Here is a 22,053-nt window from a genome sequence, read left to right as displayed (position 1 = left end):
TGAGTTGAAAATGCATACTTTTCAAATGCTAAGGAAATCATTAAAAAAAGTAAAAAAAAAAAAAAAACAAAAACGCATAATTGATATGCTAAGAAATGAGAGAAAATTAAATCCTATAAAACACTCAATTAAAACCACAAAAGGCAGAAGAAGTGTGGAAGACAGAAACAGGAACAAAGAACATGGGCAACAAATAGAGAACAGTAACAAATACGGTAGATATTAATTACACTATATCAATAACCTCTTTTAATGTCAATGGTCTAAATAGACCAATTAAAAGATAGACATTGTCAGAGTGGATGAACAAACAAAACCCAATTGTATGTTGTCTACAAGAAAACCATTTTAAATCTAAAGGCACATATAGACTAAAAGTAAAGGGATGGAGAAAGATAAACCATGCTAACAACTAAACAAAAAAAGCAGGAGTAGTTATATTAATTTCAAACATTGTACACTTCAGGGCAAGGAAAGTTATCAGGGATAGAGAGGATCATTATATAATGATAAAGGGGTTGATTCTCCAAGAACACGTAACAATTCTTAATGTGTATGCACATAACAACAAAGTGTCAAAATATATGAGGGAAAAACTGATAGAACTTCAAGGAGAAACACATAAATCCCCTATTATAGTTATAGATTTTAATTCTCCCTAACAGAAATGGACAGACAGATCCAGCAGGCAGAAATTCAATAAGCACATAGTTGAACTCATCAGCACCATCAATCAATTGGTTATAACTGATATCTACAGACTACTTCATCCAACAACAGTAGAATTCACATTTTCCTCTAGCTCAATGGAATATGTACCAAGACAGATCACATTCTGGGACATAAAACATACCTTGACAAATTTAGAAGAATAGAAATCATACAATGTCTGCTTTCAGACCACAATGGAATTAAACTAGAAATCAGTAACAGTACGATAAATGGAAAATCCCAAAATATAGTAATTAAACAACTCATTTCTAAGTAATACATGGGTCAAAGAAGAATTCTCAAAAGAAATTTAAAAATATTTTGAACTAAATGAAAATGAAAATACAACTTATCAGATACTGTGGGATGCAGTGTTTAGAGGGAAATTTATAGTATTGAATGCATATATTAGAAAAGAAGAAAGACCTAAAGTCAACAATCTAAACTTCCACTTAGAAAACTAGAAAAAGAAGAGCAAGTTAAATGCAATTTAAGCAAAATAAAAATTAGAGCAGATATCAATGAAACTGAAAACAAGAAATCAATAAAGGAAAATAAACAAAACCAAAACCTGATTCTTTGAAAAGATCTATAAAATTGATAAACGTCACGCTAAGAAAAGAAGAGAGAAGACACAAATTACAGTATCAGAAAAGAAAGAGGAGATACCACTACTGATCAGATGGACATTAAAAGGTTAATAAAGGATTATTATAAACAAATCTATGCCCACAAATTTGATAACCTAGATGAACTGGACCAGTTCCTTGAAAGACACAATCTGCCAAAACTCACACAAGAAGAAATAGACAATATGAATAGGCCTATATCTATTAAGAAACTGAATCAATAATCAATAACCTTCCAAAACAGAAAGTAAGAGGCCCAGATGGGCTGACTCGTGAATTCTATCAAACACTTAAGGAGAAATTATACCAATCTTCTACAACTCCTTCCAGAAGGTAGAAACCAAGGGAATACTTTCTAACTCATAAGGCCAGAATTACCCTAATATCAAAACCAGAAAGACATTACAAGAAGACTACAGACTGACATCTTTCATGAACGTACATGCAAAAATCTTCAACAAAAGACCAGCAAATCAAATCCAACAACGTATAAAAAGAATTTTACACCACAATCAAGTGGGATTTATCCCAGGTATGCAAGGCTGGTTCAACATTTGAAGATCATTAATATAATCCATCAAATCAATAGGCTGAAGAAGAAAAATCAAACAACCATATCAATAGATGCAGAAAAAGAATCTGACAAAATCCAACTCCATTCATAATTAAAAACTCTCAGCAAATTAGGAATAGAGGGGGACTTCCCGAACTTAAGAACATCTACAAAAAACCTACAGTTAACATCATACTTAATAGTGAGAAACTCAAAGCTTTCCCACTAAGATCACGGACAAGGAAATAATGTCCCCTTTCACTACTCCTTTTCAACGTCATATTGGAAGTCCTAGCTAATGCAATAAGACGAGAAAAGGAAATAAAATTTATACAGATTGGGAAGTAAGAAATCCAAGTGTCTTTGTTCACAGATGACATTATTGTCAATGTAGAAAATTCAAAAGAATCAATAAAAAAGTTCCCGGTGGCCTAGTGGTTAAATTCAGAATGCTCCACTTTGGTGGCCCAGGTTCAGTTCCCAGGTGCAGACCTACACTACTCTGTTAGAGGTCATGCTGCTCTGGTAGCCCACATACTAAAAAGTAGAGGAAGACTGGCATAGATGTTAGCTCAGGGCAAATCTTCCTCAGCGAGTCAAAAAAGAAATTCCTGGAGTAAGCAATTATAGCAACATTGCAGGATACAAGATTAATATACAAAAGTTAATCAACTTCCTATATACTAGCAATAAATAAATGGAATTTGAAATTAAAAATACATTACTATTAGCACCCTCCAAAACAAATTACTTACACATAAATCTAACAAAATAGGTACAAAATCTATACAAGGAAAACTACAAAATTGTGATGAAACATATCAAAGAACTAAATAAATGGAGAAATATTCATGTTCACGGATATCAAGACTTAATATTGTCAGGTGTCAGTTCTTCCTAAGTTGATTGATAGATTCAATGCAATCCCAATCAAAATACAGCAGGTTATCTCATGGATATCAACAAATTTATTCCAAAATTTATATGGAGAGCCAAAAGACCAAGAACAGCCAACTCAATATTGAAGTACAAAGTCAGAAGACTGACTCTACTCTATTTACAGACTTATTACAAAGGTAGAGTAATCAAGAGAGTGTGGTATTGGTGAAAGAATACAAACAGATTAATGGAATAGAATAGAGAGCCCAGAAATAGACTCACATAAATATAGTCAACTGATCACCGACAAGGAGCAAAGTCAACACAATGGAGCAAAGACAGTCTTTTTACCAAATGGTGCCGGGACAACTGGACATTCACTTACAAAAAAAAAATGAATCTAGACACAGAACTTAGACCCTTAACAAAATTTAACTCAAAATGGATCACAGACTAAATGTAAAATGCAAAGCTATAAAACTCCTGGAAGATAACACAGGAGAAAACCCAATTGACCTTGGGTATGGCAATAACTTTTAGATACAACGCTAAAGGCATAATCTGTGGAAGAAATAATCAAAAAGTTGGATTTCATTAAAATTTAAAACTTCTGCCCTGTGAAAGACAATGCCAAAATAATGAGAAGACAAGTCACAGACTAAGAGGAAATATTTGCAAAATAGATATCTGATAAAGGAGTGTTATCTAAAATATACAAAGAACTCTTAAAACTCAACAATAGGAAAATGAATAACCTTACTAAAAAATGGGCAAAAGATCTGAACAGACACCTCATCAAACAAGATATGCAGATGGCAAGTAAGCATACGAAAAGATGTTCACTATCATATGTCATTAGTGAATTCCAAACTAAAACAATGAGATACCACTACACACCTACTTGAATGGCCAAAACCCAAAACACTGACAAAACCAAATGCTGGTGAAGATGTGGAGCAACAGGAATTCTCATTTGTTGTGGATGGGGATGCAAAACTGTATAGCTTCTTTGGAAGACAGTCAGTTTCTTAAAAAGCTAATATTCGTACCATACAATCCAGCAATTACGCTCCTTGGTATTTACCCAAAAAAGTTGAAAACTTATGTCCACACAAAACCCAGCAGAGAGATGTCTATAGCAGCTTTACTCAAAATTGCCAAAACTTGGAATCAACCAAGATGTCCCTCGGTAAGTGAATGGATAAATAAATTGCGGTACAGCCAGACAATGGACTATTATTCAGCACTGAAAAGAAATGAGCTATCAAGCCATGAAAAGACATGGAGAAAAATTAAATGCATATTGCTAAGTGAAAGAAGCCAATATGAAAAGCCCACATACTGTGTAATTCCAATAATATGACATTCTAGAAAAGGTAAAACTATGGAAACAGTAAATAGATCAGGGTTGCCAGGGATGAACAGGCAGAGCACAGAGGATTTTTAAGGCAGTGAAACTATTCTGTATGATACTATAATGGTAGATACATATTAAAGGTTTGTCCAAACTCATAGAACGTACCACACCAACAGTGAACCCTAATGTTAACTATGGACTTTAGGTAATAACGATGTGTCACTGTAGGTTCATTGCTGATAACAAAGGTACCACTGTGTTGCAAGATGTTGATAGTGGGGGAGGTTATGTGTGCCTGCGGACGGGGGTATATGGGAACTCTCTGTACTTTCCGTTCGATTTTGCTGTGAACCTAAAATGCTCTAAAAATAGTTCATTAATTTGTTTTTAAAAAGCAAAGGAGTGACCTCTTCTCTTCCCTTGTAATGATTTGATCCATTCCCAGAGCTTCTTATCCACCCATACCTCTCTCCTGAATGTCACCTGGATATCAAATAGTTATTTTGAACTCAGCATGCCTAGTACTGAATTCTTGATCTTCTTTCTCTCAAATTTTCTTTTCCTGCAATCCTCCATATTTCACTAAATGGCTACTCCATCCTTCCAGTTGCTCAGATCGAAATCCTTGGCATCATCCTTTGTGACATTCCCCTTCCAATAAGTGAGCAGGAAATCTGATCACTTATCATACTTCCAGCATTACACTACCTTAGTCCAAGCCACCACAACCTCTATTCTAATTGGTCTCTTCTGTTCTTGCTCCCCTTGCAATCTAGTCTCCACAAAGCACTCAGACTGACCCTTGCAAAACAGAAATCAGATCCAATCACTTCTCTCTCTAAAGCCTCCATGGATTTCCTTCTCACTCAGTATCCTTATAATGTCCTCCCATAATGCATTTAATATCCCTGCATTATCTTCTCACCCTCCAACACACCTTCTTACTTATCTGACCCTTTTTATGATTCACATCCCCTCATTCATGTTACTCTAGCCACAAGGACTGTTTTGTGATTCCTAGCAAAAAGGTGCCACCTCAGGACCTATGCACTTGCTGTTCTCTATGCCTAGAAAGCTCTTCCTCCAAATAAATGGTTCTCTCATCTCTTACAAGTCTTTGCTGACAGCAAAGTCTTCCCTGATCATCACCCTCCAACACATCCTATTCACCTACACCTATAGGTGCTCCACTACTCACCTTCCCTGCTTTGTATTTCTCCAAAGACTGCAACACTATATAATTTAATACATCTGTGTTTTTGTGTGTGTATATAGAGAGAGATCTTACATTTTACTTATTATCAACCCCCCCCCCCAAATACGCTGTAAGCTCCTTAAAGACAGAACTTTCCAATAAAATACAATTGTTTTATTCACTGTTTATCCTCAGTGCTTAGAACAATGCCTGGCAATTGAGAGGTACACAAATATTTGTTGAATGGTAATCATATAAAAACTTATGTCAATCTTACAGCAAGGGCTGGGGCAATAGCATTATAGTAACAGTACAGCATGTCTAGACTTAATTTCAAAAAATTCTTCTAAATGAGAAGTTTTGAAAAAACACAATTGTGTAACCATTAGAGGTAGCTGGAACTGCTGAAATTGCTAGTTTATTTATTAGCATTATTAAACTTGAAAAATCCATAGGGTTCATGGACTATTTAAATTCCACTTAAGAATAGTAGCGTGCAAACAAACCTCTCTTAGAGAGCATTCCTTCAACTTCTCCCCTCTCTCTTTTTTTTCCTTAAAGATTAGCCCTGAGCTAACGTTTGTTGCCAAACTTTTATTCTTCTTCTCCCCATAGCCCCCCAGTACATAGTTGTATATTCTAGTTGTGGGTCCTTCTAATTCTGCTGTGGAACAGCGCCTCAGCATGGCTTGATAGCAGTGCCAGGTCTGCGCCCTGGATCCGAACCGGGGAAACCCTGGGCTGCAGAAGCAGAGCGCAGGAACTTAACCACTCAGCCACGGGGCCGGCCCTCCGCTCTCTATCTTTAAATTTCTTTTTCTTCACTCATTCTTCTCTCCTCTCTTCTCTTGGCATCCCTGATTCCATTCTCTCCTGTTCTTCAGCTCCAGTATTCTATTCCATCAATTATACCCCCTTAGCGTTATACCTTCAATCACTGCCCTGCTCCAGCTGGCTTTTCACCTCTCTCCACTCATTCGCATTTTCTTGATCCCTTAATGTTCTCAAATTCCAGGGTTTTTTTTTCCTTCCCTTCTCCCTTCACCAACAATTTACCAAAACATTAATTTACTTTCACTGTTTCCACTTCCTGACCATGATTGTTCAAAAAAGTGGTTCTTTAACCAGGGTGTACATCCACATCTCCTGGAATTTTTTCATGCCCAGGTTCCACGCTCTGAAATTCTGATCTGACAGGTTTACATCAGGGGGAGGGGTACTAAACATAAGCATGTTGACAAAAACAGCTCCGTAAAAGAGTCTAATACAAACCCCAGATTAAGAACCATTTCCTCAAATATCTGCCATGCGTTTTTCTAGTCATAATAATAGTAATATTCCACCAACTGAGGAGTACAATTAAATCAACCCTCTGCACCTGACACACACACAAAAAAACAAATAAAAAGGATCATGGTCACCAAATCCAACTGTGTTCTCTTAGTTCTATCCTTTCCAAACTTTATATGATACCACCATCTTTAAGCACACACCTCTCTTAACTTTGATAACTTTTTGGTCTTTTGATCTCCTCCCTGCCAACTTGTCTGGGTGCCATCTAGATCAGTGCAATTCAATGTGATCCGAGGGCCAACAGCATCACTATCACTTGGAAACTTGATAGAAGTGAAAATTCTCAGGCCCCATCCCAGACATCAGAAACTCCGGGGGTGAGGCCCAGAAACCAGTGCACACTTGTGATTATTGTGCATGCTTATGTTTGAGAACCACTGTGCTAAGCCAACTGTTCTAGACATATGGGAGGAATCTACAAATACAGGACTACAAATTCTGGGGGTGAGGCCTAGAAATCAGCACACTCTTGTGATTATTGTGCATGCTGATGTTTGAGAACCACTGTGCTAAGCCAACTGTTTTAGACATATGGGAGGAATCTACAGATACTCAGAGTAGAAGATGTCAATACATCCACATTTTGAACTGCTACTAAAATTATATTTCTCATAAGAAACAGCAATTACAAATAACAATAACTTCCATTTTTAGGACAATTAGCATGTGCTAGATATTATGATAAGCTGTTAATACACCCAATCTCACTTATCAGGTAAGTAGTATAATTTCTACGGATGAGGAAACTGACACTTAGAGAATGAAGTTTAACATCTTGCCTCCAAATTCCATGCCCTTGATCACCATATTATTGTCTCCTATATAGAATGGGAAAGAAAGAGAGTCTTGGAAAGAACCTTAAGACGACGACTGAGCTGAGGTTGACTGGTCAAAGAAGTAGAGGAAAAACCAGAAGTATGGGAAGTCGAGGTGAGAAAGTTCTAAGAAGGAAGGCTTAATCACAGTGTTTTGGAATACTTTTTTTAGTAAGTCAGTCTAAAGACCACAGAGGACGTAGAACTTTTTTAAAAAGAAGTTTTATGGACTCTACTCATCTTCTCTGAGTCGCAAGTGTTACTCACAAAAACCAGGCACTAATGTGAAGTGTTGTGGAAGGAACAACAGTTAATGTTATTTAAAAGAAAAAAAAAAGTGACGTGGAGAAAAAGTGCTTTTACATTTAGGTGGAGACGGGATAAATTAAGTGAGGGGAGAAAAACAGAAGTTACTACTAGCCAGGATAGGATCTCTATTTTGCAGGCACAGAAACCTGGACTAACCAACTAGCCCATCCTGACTCATTTTTAAACTAAAGTATCAATTCTATTCACGTATAAATTGAGTGATCAGTTGCTCACAATATTCTCTTCAATGGATAAACCCATTGAGGAGATGAAAGCTAGTAGTGAGAGTGATGAGCCTGAGTGGTAAGGAGCAGAGGAACATAATTCCTGTTAAAAGCTAGAGGTGACTGGAAGGCCAATGACGCTGGTGGCGTTAAGAAAGATGTCAAAGACAGGCTGGCAGAAATAGTCAGGCCAAGCCCTTTGAGGGCACTATAACGTGAAGAGACTCAAACGCTCAAAGCACCTTAAGATTTAGGAGTATAATACAACTCATCAGTCTAACAGGTCTAATGGGTTACAGTTTAAGCCTTCAGCGGATACCATCTGGCCAGCTTGCTTCACTTGTCAATTCCTAGGTTCCAACAGCACCCTATTTGTGTCTTTCTACAAATCATTAACCTCTGTTTCATGTTGACTTTTCAATAGGTTCAGTATCAGAAGGTGACCTTTTTTAAAATTGGGGCTTTTCCGGTGCTCATTTTGCCTATATCTGCAAAGCTTTTGCACCTCTTTTAGAAGGATAAACCACAGACTAATACATGGCAACGTAGTTCCATACTTATTTCTTATCCACATTCCAAATGTTGTTCAAATAGTAAATATAATTTCAGCATTCTATATTTCTCCTATTATCCCATGTACTTTATGCAATACGAATTATCTTTCAAACAGCATTTATTAACATCTAACTGTAAGTGCATTTATTAGGCACTCAGTACCCACCCAGCAGCCCTAGGTATTGGAGTAACATAGAAGACCAAGGTTCTAATAGCAAGAGAGAAATAAGGCCAGGGGTATCAGGAAAGGGGGTGATTAATTCATTCTGGGGGAGTTGGAAAATTTTGGCAAAAAGAAGTGAATTGGGCTGAGTCTGAAAGGACGAAAAGGAGTTCATTAGGCAATGGAAAAGGGAGAAGGTATCCCTAACACCTCACTCCCCAAATCTGGTAACTTTAGTGGCATTTAACTTAAAATAACAGGAAAAGAAAGAGTAAAATGACAATAACACAAGAAATCCTATTCACTTCATGCCTGGGGTGGGGGGGGGGCATCGTGCCTTTAACCACACTTCAGATCTGAAAGTAAATGTTTATAAAACAGGATTCACAATCAAGGGAAAGGGGTGGAGGAGGAAGACGTTCAATTTGTTTTGTTGTTTTAAGTTAAACAAATGAGCAAAAATATCAACATTTATGCTTGGGAACACATATACTAGTTTTCATAAAGATCCGAAGTTTGAAAATGAAAGCCTTGGAATCTTATCCAATATTACAGTATTTGCCCTAGTGTGTTATATTTTCAAGATCATTTTTCAGGCTTCTAAAGTGAGTCTGCCCAAGAACTTGGCAACACCTCTGCACACATATATCCAGTAATCCACTCTTGATTGAAACAATTAACAGCACCCTAATCAACTTGCCACTTACCCTGACTTGGGCACCTTCACATCCTCCAGAGTCTGAGAGTCTGGCTTTATTTATACCATGACTATCACAGGGCATTAATTTAGCTCTAAGTTTTGACACTCCACCTCTTCACCCTTTCGTTCAATTAATTCCTTTTCAATTCCATTAGTTTCGCTTTTCTCCTGAAGGGACACTTATAAAATACATCAACAGCACAATTACAAAACCAATCGGCTGCAGCCAAGAGTCTGAACACTAATTTCCAATCATATCCCTCTCGAGGCTGATCCTAGCACTGATCAAAATCAGCGGACCAGGAAGAAGGAAAAAGCTGAGGAAGGTTGTTCGCTTCCTCCCACTCCCCCCACGCCCGCCCCGCCTCGCTCCCCCTGCCCCCAGGACCGCACCGCGACCTCGTCCTCCCCCCGCCCTGAGCCGCCCCCGCTGTCACTGCCACTGCCCAGAAAACAGTCAAAGCCTTTGTTAAAATGTCCATGAGCACAATGTACCAGAAGACGGACACATTCCCGGGGCGGGCTGAAGGAAAGTCACACGAACGCCACGCCCTCCTTGGCACTAGCCTGGGACACAGCCCACCTCCCCCAAATCCTCTGCCTGCGACGAGGACTGTTCCTGGCAACTCCGCACCCTGAGCCCGCAGCGCGGGGGAAGGGATGGGCCGGGACGCCACTGAGGGGCACCAAACGCCGGGCGCTGAACTTGAAACTGGGACACCCCCAGCGCCCTTGGCGAGCCTCCGGGTCCCGCCAAGCCCGAGGACGGACTGCCAGGCTCCGGAGCCCTGTCCTTCCTTTTGCCTCCTCGCACAGACCCTCCCGCGCTGCCGCCACCACGCACGCCGCTCCGCACGCGGCCGGGTCGGACCCCCCGGAGGCAGCGCGGCCAAGCCTGCTGCCGCACGTCTGGCGGGTTTCTCCCGACGGAACCGAAGGTTCCCGGGGCAGTCGCCCGCAGACATCCGATGCTTCCCGGAACGCTCGGCCCGAACCACGTCCCCCCGCACCGAGCCCCGCGGGGCCACCTCACTCACCGCGCCGCTACTCCCCGCTCTGCCAGCCGCCAGCCGCGCCTGCGCGCTCTCCCCGCCGCCCAGCCCGGTTGGAGCCTGGAGCCAGGAGCGGATGGGAAGGGCGCTGCGAAGCCCTGCGAAGCGCAGGGAAGAGGCGGGGGCGGGGCCCGGGCGGGGTTAGGAGGGGAGGGGTGGGGCCAGGCGGGGTGGGAAAGGGAGGGGCGGGGCCTCCGTCGCCTGGGTCCGGAAGCCCCAGGGCTCAGGGCACCAGGCTGGAGCTTTCCACTCGAAGTCTATTTATAACGCTGGCAGAGAAGTCATCGAGGCCCCTCGGTGCACCCCCACAGTCACTGTCTAGAAAGTCTGGCTTGGCGCGACGCCAAGCTAGCCAGCCCCCTGGGCCACCATGCCTCTCCCTGGAGCCACCCTGGATACTCCCCGGCCTTTCACCCTTTTGCATGCCTGCCTCCCCACACGTTTTTCTTCCCCCTCCCGCCCGCTCCCCTCGCGGGCATTTCTCCTCATCACGCGCAGTCCTTAGTCCTCCGGAGGTGAGGGGCATGGAAATTTCTCATCCACAGGCCGCCTGTGCAGGGCACCCTAGTTAACATATCTCTTTGCTGTGTCCGAGTCCAGAACCTGGTTGGTGACTACTGACCATTGCCCACTGTTGCAGCTCAGCCCTTTCCCTGGGAACAAACTCTTGCTGCTGTGTCTGGACTTTTGGTGACAACAATCTGCTTTTTCTTAAAAAAAGTCTTGAACAAACTTAGCAGAATATCTTGGGAAAAAGAACACAGGTTGTCAAATAAGACCCATCTCTGACGGCTTTTTAGGTAACCACCTTAGAATTGGAGCTTTCTAAAAGCCCCTCTGAGAAACAGAATATTCGGCCTGTGTTGTTGTGTGGACTTTGCCCTAATGGTTTCAGGTTTTTTGGCATTTAGCATTTTAAGAAGCCTAACTTGATTATTATTCCATGCTGCATGCGTGCTTAGTTTTAAGTTCTATGCTTTTCTGTTTAGAATCTGGTCAGCTGTGGTATCTCACGTGCCTTCAGATCAGCCATTAAAATAAACACACCTGAGTGAATCCAAAGTGAGTTGGCCTGTGGGCCTGAAGTGATTTATTCCAGATTTTCCTTTCTTCTTCTTTTGACTTTCATTATGATGGAATTGAGAAACACTTGGCTTATTAAGAATAAAAGAATTGTCAAAGGGCCACACCAATGGTCCTTTCCAGCAAGTATTCTGACTGTGAAGCGAGCATATTTTGGGAGAGTCTGGTAATTGCCCTTAGAGATCTGAATATCCTGAAATTTTTTCCATTAACTTTTGTGGTTCTTCCATTTGTGTATTTTACAAACCAGACCTTCTTGAACTTGTTTCTATTTTGCATTTGTCAAATAAGCATGGGGACCTGTAGTGAGGATGTATTGCAAGAGGGTATGCATATTCGTAAATGTAGACACAGACTCTGTAGGATGACTAAAGCTGTAAGTGCCTGGAAATAGGACCTTGCCCTACTCATTTCACTAGTAAACTGTTTCACATACAAAGATGCTAAAACAAAAACACTGGGTTAATAAAGATAATTTTTGCATCCTTAATAGATATGTATATATGTTTGTTAACTTTCATTTGATTACTGGGTTTATTTTCTTATTTTATGTCTGAATTTGTCAGGATATTTTGATTGAAGTGACCAAAACTAAAATGAAGTCTTTTAAGCCAAAAAAAGAAAGTTATTGTGTAACCCAACTTGCAAAAGGGTAAGTCTACGATTGGCCTTAGGAATAAATGGAACCAGTAACTGGAATGCTTCAAATTCCAGGTTATGCTCTCAACCCTGCCTCTCTCCGCCAGGGTCATTCTTTCAGAACCTCTGAAAGTCATGTTCTGTAAGCCTGGAACCTGGCTTCTGATAAACTGTGGACTCACACCTACCAAGCTGTTAACAGACAGAATGTGCCTCTCTTCCCTCACTTCCATTTTTTAGAACACCAGATAAAGAGCGTGACTGGGCGAGATTGAGTAACATAACCATTCTTGGAAAGAAAGTATATGTGTGACGTAAGAATGGTACCCCCAACAGAACCACATCATTGGAGAAAAAAATGAAGAGAAAATTTGTAAATGAAAACAAAGGATAGAATGACTTCACTTATATGTGAAATCTGAAAAACAAAACAAACAAACAAATCAGAAACGGACTCATAGATACAGGAAACAAATTGATGGTAGCCAGAGGGTGGGGGGGTGGAGGAGTTGGGCGAAATAGGTAAAGAGGATTAAGAGGTACAAACTTCCAGTTATGAAATAAATAAGTCACAGGGATGTAATGTACAGTATAGAGAATATAGTCATAATATTATAATAACTTTGTGTGGTGATAGATGGTAACTAGACTTATCATGGTGATCATTTTGTAATGTATATAAATGTATCACAATGATGTACACCTGAAACTAATAGGATATTGTATGTCAATTATACTTCAATAAAAAAACAAAAAGTAGGGACTGGCCTAGTGGCACAGAGGTTATGTTTGCATGTTCCACTTCAGTGGCCCCGGGTTCACTGGTTTGGATCCCAGGTGCGGACATGGCACCGCTTTTCAAGCCATGCTGTGGTAGGTGTCCCACATATAAAGTAGAGGAAGATGGGCACGACGTTAGCTCAGGGTCAGTCTTCCTCAGTGAAAAGGAGGAGGATTGGCAGCGGTTGTTAGCTCAGGGCTAATCTTCCTCAAAAAAAAGTAGAAGAAGATGCTATTTGCAGAAGAGAGAAGCGCGGGACAGACAAAAAAAAAAATGTTCACCATGGAACAACTGTATTTAAGGAATAAAGCCTTGGAAATATCTTTGATCTCTTTCTTACTAATGGGGACTTTTCCATTAATAATGCTAGAACAACTGGATATCTATGTGCAAAGAAATGAAACTCGATTCTCACCTCATACCATAAACAAAAATTAATTTGAGATAGAACATAGACCTAAATGTGAAAAGTAAAACATAAATCTTTTATGTGAAAACATAGAATATCTTTGTGACTTGAGAGTGGGCAAAGCTTTCTAAGATAGAAAAAAGAAAGCAATAACCGTGGGCCCGGCAGGTGGCACAGCAGTTAAGTGCGCATGTTCCGCTTTGGCGGCCCGGGATTCGCCGGTTCGGATCCAGGGTGTGGACATGGCACCTCTTGGCAAGCCATGCTGTAGCAGCCGTCCCACATATAAAGTAGAGGAAGATGGGCGTGGATGTTAGCTCAGGGCTAATCTTCCTCAAAAAAAAAAGAAAGCAATAACCACAAATGAAAATAATGGTAAATTAGTCTTCATAAAAATTGGAAACTTTTGCTTATCAAAAGATACCATTTAGAAAATGAATAATCTTCAAGCTGGGAGAAAAATTTGTAAAACATATATCTCACAAAATATTGGTATCAATATACATACAGAATTCCTGAAACTCAATAATGAAAACAAAAAAGTTGAGTAGAACTATCACAAAGGAAGAGATATAAATATCCAATGAGCACATGACAATGTGTCCACCATCATTAGTCATCAGGGAAATGCAAAATAAAACCACAAGTAGCTAACCAAACACACTTACTAGTTTGGCCAAAATTGAAAAGATTTACACCACCAAATGTCAGTGCAGATATGGAGCTATTAGAACATTCATACATTGTTGGCGGGAGTGAAACACCATGCAACTACTCTGGAGAATGTCCTGGCGATTTCTTCTAAAATTAGACATATGCCTACTCTATAGCCCAACAATCTCCCTCCTCAGTATTTACTCAAGAGAAATGAAAACAAGTATATATAAAAAAGACTAGTACAAGAAGGGTCATAGCAGCCTGATTGGAAACACAGGTGTCCGTCAGTAGGACAATGGGGAAACGAACTCAGTTATCTTCACACAATGAGATGTTACTCAGGAATAAAAAGGAATGAACTACGGAAACGAGTAACAATGTGGATGAATCGGAAAAAAAAGTATGCTGAGAGAAGAAAGCCTCACATGAAAGAGTATATATGATTCCATTTACATGAATTTCTGGAGCAGGCAAAACTCATCTATGGTGGGAAAAAAGGAGACTGGTATTTCCCTGTGGAGTTTTGGGAGCCTGGGAAGTGGTAAGGGGGCATGAGATAACTTTATGAGGTGATATTAACATTCTGTATTCTGGTTGCATAGTTAAGAGGGTTTCTGCCATATTTAAACTTCGTTTGTGTTTTACCACAATTGCAAGTAGTATAGTGATACTGCATATCACAACAGTACCTTCATATGATTCCACAGGAACGTGTTGTATTTTCCATTTTTATTAAGTCTATCATGTCACATATTTGATTCATATATATATATGAAAAGGCTTTTTATATGAATATATATCAATAACTTCTATATATATCCTTTATATATGTGTATATATATATAGGAATATGGCCTTTTTATATATGGACTTTTTTAAAGCTTTTAGATCTATTCAAACTAGCTTGCTGTATTAGTTTCCTGTTGTTGCTGTAACAAATTACCACAAACTTAGTGACTTAACACAACATATGTTTCTCACAGTTGTGGAGGTCAGAAGTGTCTAAAATCTAAAAAAAGTCTAAAATCAAGGTGTTGGCAGGGTTGTGTTCTTTCTGGAGGCTTCAGGGGAGAATTCGTTTCCTTGCCTTGTGGAGGTCACCTGTACTGTTTGGCTAATGGTCCCCTGCATCCCCTTCCTCACATCACTCCAGTCTCTTGCTTCTCTCCAGCCCCTTCTTCCATGGTCACATTTCCTCTTCTGTTGCTAAATCTTCCTCTGCCTCCCTCTTATAAGAATGCTTGTGATCACATTTGAAGCCCACTTAAATCAGGCAGGACAATCTCCCGTCTCAAGATCCTTAACTTACATCTGTAAAGACCCTTTTCCCATGTTACATAATATATTCTCAGGTTCCAGGGATCAGGACATGGATATCTTTGGGGGTCGTTATTCAGTTTACCACGTTCGGCGTAAGTAGAGAGTAAAGAACTAATTTCCAAAAGAGTAAACTGAAAAATCACGTCAATGTTTTAAACAGGAATGCCTAGAACGCATATAATGTGAGAAATTAAACAGTAATTTAACTTTTAAAAGCATCTAAAGAACTGTGGTAATGGAGATTTTCAGACTGAATTTGTGAACTTATGGCAAACATGGCTCATTTCTTTTACAAACAAAATCTATTTAAAATTTAAGGAAAAATCCTCCCTCCTACCTGCCTTCCTTCTTTCCCTCCTGTGCTATCTGCTTCCTAGTCTTCTGCCCTTCCTTCTCTCAGATATGCTCCTCCATAAATTATTTCATGATTCTGTATAAGTTCCTGAGCTTTTACAGTCATTTCTTATTCAATTTTGAACTCAATAATAAGTAAAATCCCAGCCTGAATGTGCATTTTTCTGTTATCAATCCTAAATGGAAGGGCAGTACTTATTTGAAAAAGAGTCTAGACTTACATATAAAATATATAACCAAAATAACTGTAAACAGAATAATTTATTTTTCTTGCTTTCAGTGAGGAAATTGCCAGATTGCTCTTTTCCAACTTAGGCCATGAAATTAGATGAATTAGTTTTCCCTCATGCTGTTGATCTCCGTCGGGAAGAACACTCTGAGGCACTTTGGCTACTCTGAAGTCCCACAGGGCTCTCAGGGCTAATGTCATTAGTCTTTGGGGTGACATCAGTTTTTCTATATTGGGGGCTTATGAGCTATCTCTAGCTTTTTTCTATCGAGGAACAAGCACTCGGGATTTTTCATGATCTAAGAGATTTTGCTTGTGGCTTATCGCTTTCTCGCCCCTTAAAAATGTTAAAATTGTCCCTGTATAATATTTTTACTCGTTTTCATTCATTTAGTGGCTTTATGCTCTTCTAATGTCAATGTTTCAAATCTTCCATCCTCTCCATTTCTACAGATTGCCTCCTCAGCTAACCAGCTGTTCATGATTTTGTAGTGGATTTGCTATCTGCTTACAAATATCATTATTTTCAGGTCAGAAGTTTTCTCAACTGTAAACAATGAGTGAATGATGAGACTATGAGTGATTTTTTCTTTTTCTTTAGACTTTTTGGTGTATTTTTTATATACTTTACATTGTATGAGTTCCAGAAAATACTATATATAACATATTAATATATTCATTTATACTATAATATGTTATATGTAATATATAATTCTAGAAAATACTATATATTATATTAAAATAATAAGATGAATTTTTGCTAAAATAATCTATTGTGACAGGGATATTGGCTCTTTCAGAAAATAGTCTTTGATAATTTCTGCACAAAAATACGGTATTCTGTATAGAAGTGTCCATCTGTTCCTGTGTCTTTTAATTTCTCTCTCCACTTCTCCCCCTTTCTGTAAATGTATATGAAAAGAGCTAAAAAAAATAAAACTAAGTATTTAAAATATTTACTTAATAAAATTGAGGAAAGAGTTTAAAGTTAGATAGTTACAATAATACACAGAAACCTACTAGATAAACTATGAAAAATCAGCTAAGATATTCTAAGTTTAAAAACAATTAAAATCTTGGGGGCCAGCCCAGTGGCGCAGCGGTTAAGTTCGCACGTTCCGCTTCTCCGTGGCCCAGGGTTCGCGGGTTCAGATCCCGGGTGCGGACATGACACTGCTTGGCACGCCATGCTATGGCAGGCGTCCCACATATAAAGTAGAGGAAGATGGGCACGGATGTTAGCTCAAGGCCAGGCTTCCTCAGCAAAAAAGAGGACTGGCAGTAGTTAGCTCAGGGCTAATCTTCCTCCAGAAAAAAAAAACACAAAAAACCAATTAAAATCCAACTATAACAATGAAACAATCTATGCATGGTAAGTCCAAAATCCAATGTAGGGTATACTTTTAAAGAGAGAATGGGTAATCAGTGGAGAACCTTTAAGGTTTTGGGATTCCTGAATGGATTACATCTAGGTCTCTCACACCTGTTAAGGCAGAGAGCCCCAAGAGAGAAAGGTCAAAGCCTAGCTCACTGGCTTCCCTGGGGATAAAGGGCAATCGGCATGAAGGCAGCCCCAGCTTCACCAACCCTCAGTGGCAGGTCCCCAGTGCTCCTACCCTCCGTATAGGCTGTAAATTACTTTCTTGTGTATAAAAACTACATACACTATATCTCTTATTGTAGACAACCACACACTATATTGCCTTTATAATAAAGAGCAGGTTGCTAGGACTACTGAGAAAAGGGAGTAGAAATAACATTTTCTAGAATACCAGAAACCCCCAAAATATTCTGTTTATAAAAAAAGATATTACTCTTCATGGCAAGTAGGCCCCTTTGTTCCTTTTGGATCAACTGCATAAATACTTTTCTGAGGTAGTCTTGGTCCTATCAATATTCTTGTAATATGCAAGAAGTAGCAACTCTGGAAAGAAAGTAATTTCTCTCTCCTATTACGAAGAGAGATGTGGAGCAAAAATCATTTCTTTTTCTCCTAATAGCCTTAAATAAAAGGAGAATGTAGCACACACAATGCTATGTGTCCGCTATACCATTTTCTTTTCCTGGACACACAGGAAAACAACATTGCCAACCTCGCTTGCAGATGGATTGGGACCATGTCACTGAGGTCTAGCCAATGGGATGTAGACAGTAGTGGCATGCCATTTCCAGGTCTTGCTATAAAAAGCCAGCATGCGAGCAACTCTCTGGCTCTTTCTTTCCCTGAAGCAGAGGTTATGCAAGCCACATGTTTACATGGCAATGTCACAAGATGGTGGGAATCTGGATCCCTGAATCACTAAATGGAAGAGAGAGCCTGCCAATCCACATCAGACTTTGAGGGAGAAAACGTACTGAGGTCCAATATCTTCATCTATAGTGACTTAGAATCGAGCTCACAGTCTTTCTCCTTACTTCCTGCCCTATGGTGTCTGTAATACCACTTATTCTTCCTTCAAATGTCCTTAATTTGTAATATGAATTTCCAAGTCATTGTCTTTCTTTCTTTTCTTTTTTTTTTTTTTCAGGAAGATTAGCCCTGAGCTAACATCTGCTGCCAGTCCTCCTCTTTTTGCTGAGGAAGACTGGCCCTGAGCTAACGTCTGTGCCCATCTTCCTCTATTTTACATGTGGGACGCCTGCCACAGCATGGCTTGCCAAGCAGTGCGTAGGTCCACACCTGGGATCCGGGATCCGAACCAGCGAACCCCAGGCCGCCAAAGCAGAACATACAAACTTAATCGCTGTACCACCGGGCTGGCCCCTTAACTATCTTTCTATTTACTTATTTTATGTTACAATCTTGAAAGTTTCTAAAAATAGCTTATATAAAAGTTATCTTTGGTAGGCTCAACCTTTATTAGCTAGATCTATTATTTTTATTGTAATATCTCACTAGCCAAAACACCATAGAAACTTTTAGTCACAAAGTTTATTTTACAGTTATAGTATTTGAAATCACATAGAGCTATAAAGTCTTGCTATAAGTATAGCTGAGTAGCTCTATTAGATCCAACCCTGCCACAGGAAAGAATTTAACATTCTGGAAAACATACCCAAAATAATACAAAACAGTGACTGGAAGGCACAGAACAATAAACAAAAAGAAGTAGATCCTGGAGGGGATTTGAACCTTGGAAGAAAGAACAGGGCACAGTGCCAGTTTTCCATCTTTTAGCCTGAGGACAGAACAAAGATATGTTTACATGGAGTGTCTAAAACTCTGATAGAAACTTTGCGGTATTTCTGGCCTGAAGAACCAGAGGACAGAGTCCAGGACAACCACAGCCATTGGAAAGCAAGGGAGTGACACCAAAAAGGAGAAAGAGGCAAAGTGCACCACTTTCTCCTTATAAACTTTGCTCAAGTCTGTGGCTGACCCCTGAACACACAGGTGCTGAAGTAGGCTCAGATTAACACAGCTAACCCTAAAAGAACTGAAATTTGAGATGTTGCCACCTCAGGAGACTCAGATCATGCAGTTTGAAACCAACCAAACGATGTACCTGATTTCAAAACAAACAAAACAGCAAAATCAACTCTTCAGGAGACAATAACAGAATTTCGAGCCTCCACAACATAACATTCACAATATCCAGGGTAAAATCCAAAACTACCCAACAAAACAGGAAAACGTGGCCCAATTTTTAGGAGAAAAGACAATCGACAGAGATCAACCCTATGATAACCCAGTTGTCTAATTTATTAGGCAAGGATATTAAAGGAGCTATTTTAATTATGCTCAGAGAAGTAAATAAAAATACCCTCACAGTGAATATAAAGACAGGGAATCTCAGCAAAGAAACAGGAACTATAAAAAAGAACCCAGGGGCTGGTCCCCCGGGCTGAGTGGTTAAGTTCGGACAATCTGCTTTGGTGACCCAGGGTTTCACCGGTTTGGATCCTGGGCGCAGACGTAGCACCACTCATCAGGCCATGCTGAGGCGGTGTCCCACATAGCACAGCCAGAGGGACCTACAACCAGAATATACAGCTATGTATTTACTGGGGGCTTTGGGGAGAAGGGAAAAAAAAAAGGAAGCTTGGCAAAAGATGTTAGGTCAGGTGCCAATCTTTAAAAAAAAAAGAACGCAGCGGAAATTCTAGAAGTGAAATCATACGAGTTGCAGTCCACCTCTCAGTTATGAATTACAAAGTAAAATCATCCCATCACCCTCTACCCTTTTCTCCAAATTCCTATTATGGAGTAAGCACAGAGAAGAGTCTGAGGGTGTGGGGAGAAAAATGTAAGTAAAGGGTAATGGATTTGCTTCTCTTCCTTAAAGGAGTTTAAAATCTTAGAATTTTGTCAAGCCAAATCCACTCACCTTTATTATGAGGGATGTAACAGATAAAAATGTCTTTGTTATAAAAGATTTTAAATGTTCTGACTAGGAGAATTGGAAAAAAATCCTTTTTTTTTTTTCTTTTAAGGATTGGCACCTGGGCTAACAACTGTTGCCAATCTTTTTTTTTTTTTCTGCTTTATTTCCCAAACACCCAACCTCCCCCCCCCCCCCCACGGCCCTGGTACACAGTTGTATATCTTAGTTGCAGGTCCTTCTAGTTGTGGGATGCGGGACACCGCCTCAAAGTGGCCTGATGAGCGGTGCCATGTCCGTGCCCAGGATCCAAACCCTGGGCCGCCACAGCAGAGTGCACAAACTTAACCACTCGGCCACGGAGCCAGCCCCTAAAATCCTTTTTATGACAATATTAAAATTATTTGATAGATGACTATTTGTCACTTCACTTCTATTTTATTTTTATTTTTTAAAGAGCAGCTGGTGATTCCCAGCCTTTTTGGTGAGGAAGATTGGCCCTGAGTTAACATCTATTGCTAATTTTCCTCTTTTTTTTTTCTCCCTCAAGCCCCAAGTACATGGTTGGATATCCTATTGTAAGTCCTTCTAGTTCTTCTATGTGAGATGCTGCCACAGCATGGCTTGATGAGCAGTGTGTAGGTCCGTGCCCAGCATCTGAACTGGTGAACCCCAGGCTGCCGAAGTGGAGCACACAAACTTAACCACTAGGCCACGGGGACAGGCCCCGCATCACTTCTATTTTAATGACAGATCATTTCAATAAGCTTTCACATTACAATTAGAATAACTCCACACCAGTGATAAAAATCTATAGTCCTCAAACCATTCATCTCTCTCACTACCTTTCTTCCTGTAGTCTTATCCTCCTGCAACTTTCTCTCAAAATCCATTTCCCCTTAAAGGCCAGTCTTTTAACTCCTCTTCCATTAAGAAGTCATTTAGTTTTCAGGAGAAAAATAAAGTTAATTACAAAGTAGTAAGTGGGTGACAAGGGGAAAGACAAGGAGGGCAGATGATAAGGATACATAAATGTCACAGGAATCTCAGAGGGACGGAAAAGCATCTGAGCCATACTCTCAATGGATGAAATCTCTTTCTTAAATTATTACTCATTTTCTAGAAACATCCTGTGCAACTACATGAAATGTGTTAAACACTGTCAAAACATTGCATTTTACGCATTCTGAAAAATCACATTGTTTGAAAGGTTGAGAAAAAATTACAGTGATGCTTAAAAGATATGTACATTGCATTATTATTTCCCAACATGTTATATTGTGTTACAGTAGCTATTCATGACATGTTTATTATGGAATTGGCATTTTAATTCTATCTGATGTCAGGCATCATTTCTGTTAAATGTGATGAGATCAAGAAACACTCTGCTTTGTTCTTTTCTTTTGTTTTCAATTCCATTTCAAAACATCCTGTGTGAATATTTTTCCTTCCTTTGTTCACAAATATTTAACAGCCTTCCAGCATCTGAAAAAGAAGAGTAGATAAAACACATACAATGTTGTAGTGAAGGTGACGTCGTAATTTTAAAAGATGATATTCGTTAATAACATGATCCCTCCTATCTCTGCCATTTTCTCCCTCAGCTGGTAGTTTTGGAGGTCCGCAGGAGATCTTCCTATGGCTTCTTAGATTTTTTTTTCTCACAATTTTCAGAACAAAGAATAATTGTGCCCCAAGGCTAAAGGAACAATGACACTTCTGCTTATTTTTCTTTAAAAGTGCGCTATTGTTTCTGCTGTGTGC

General features: G+C 39.7%; 1 protein-coding gene across 5 annotated transcripts in view; it reads right to left on the bottom strand.

Annotated features, from left to right (window-relative positions):
* Positions 1 to 22,053, bottom strand: part of PRRG1 (proline rich and Gla domain 1) — a 138,543-nt gene that overhangs the window by 111,008 nt on the left and 5,482 nt on the right. The window contains exon 1 of one of the 5 annotated variants that reach the window (XM_070606330.1): positions 10,481 to 10,632. The exons of 1 other annotated variant lie outside the window; for it this stretch is intronic. The gene's annotated coding sequence lies outside the window, so the exon portion shown is untranslated. Of the gene's footprint in view, positions 1 to 9,450; positions 9,805 to 10,480; positions 10,633 to 22,053 lie in introns of those variants that run through there. 3 more of the 5 variants (XM_070606334.1, XM_070606331.1, XM_070606335.1) reach the window with 3 other exon arrangements.

The sequence above is a fragment of the Equus przewalskii genome, chromosome X, assembly GCF_037783145.1.
Source record: "Equus przewalskii isolate Varuska chromosome X, EquPr2, whole genome shotgun sequence".
Lineage (NCBI taxonomy): Eukaryota > Metazoa > Chordata > Mammalia > Perissodactyla > Equidae > Equus > Equus przewalskii.
Note: the sequence above shows the minus strand (reverse complement) of the source record. Positions and strands in the feature narration are given on the sequence as shown.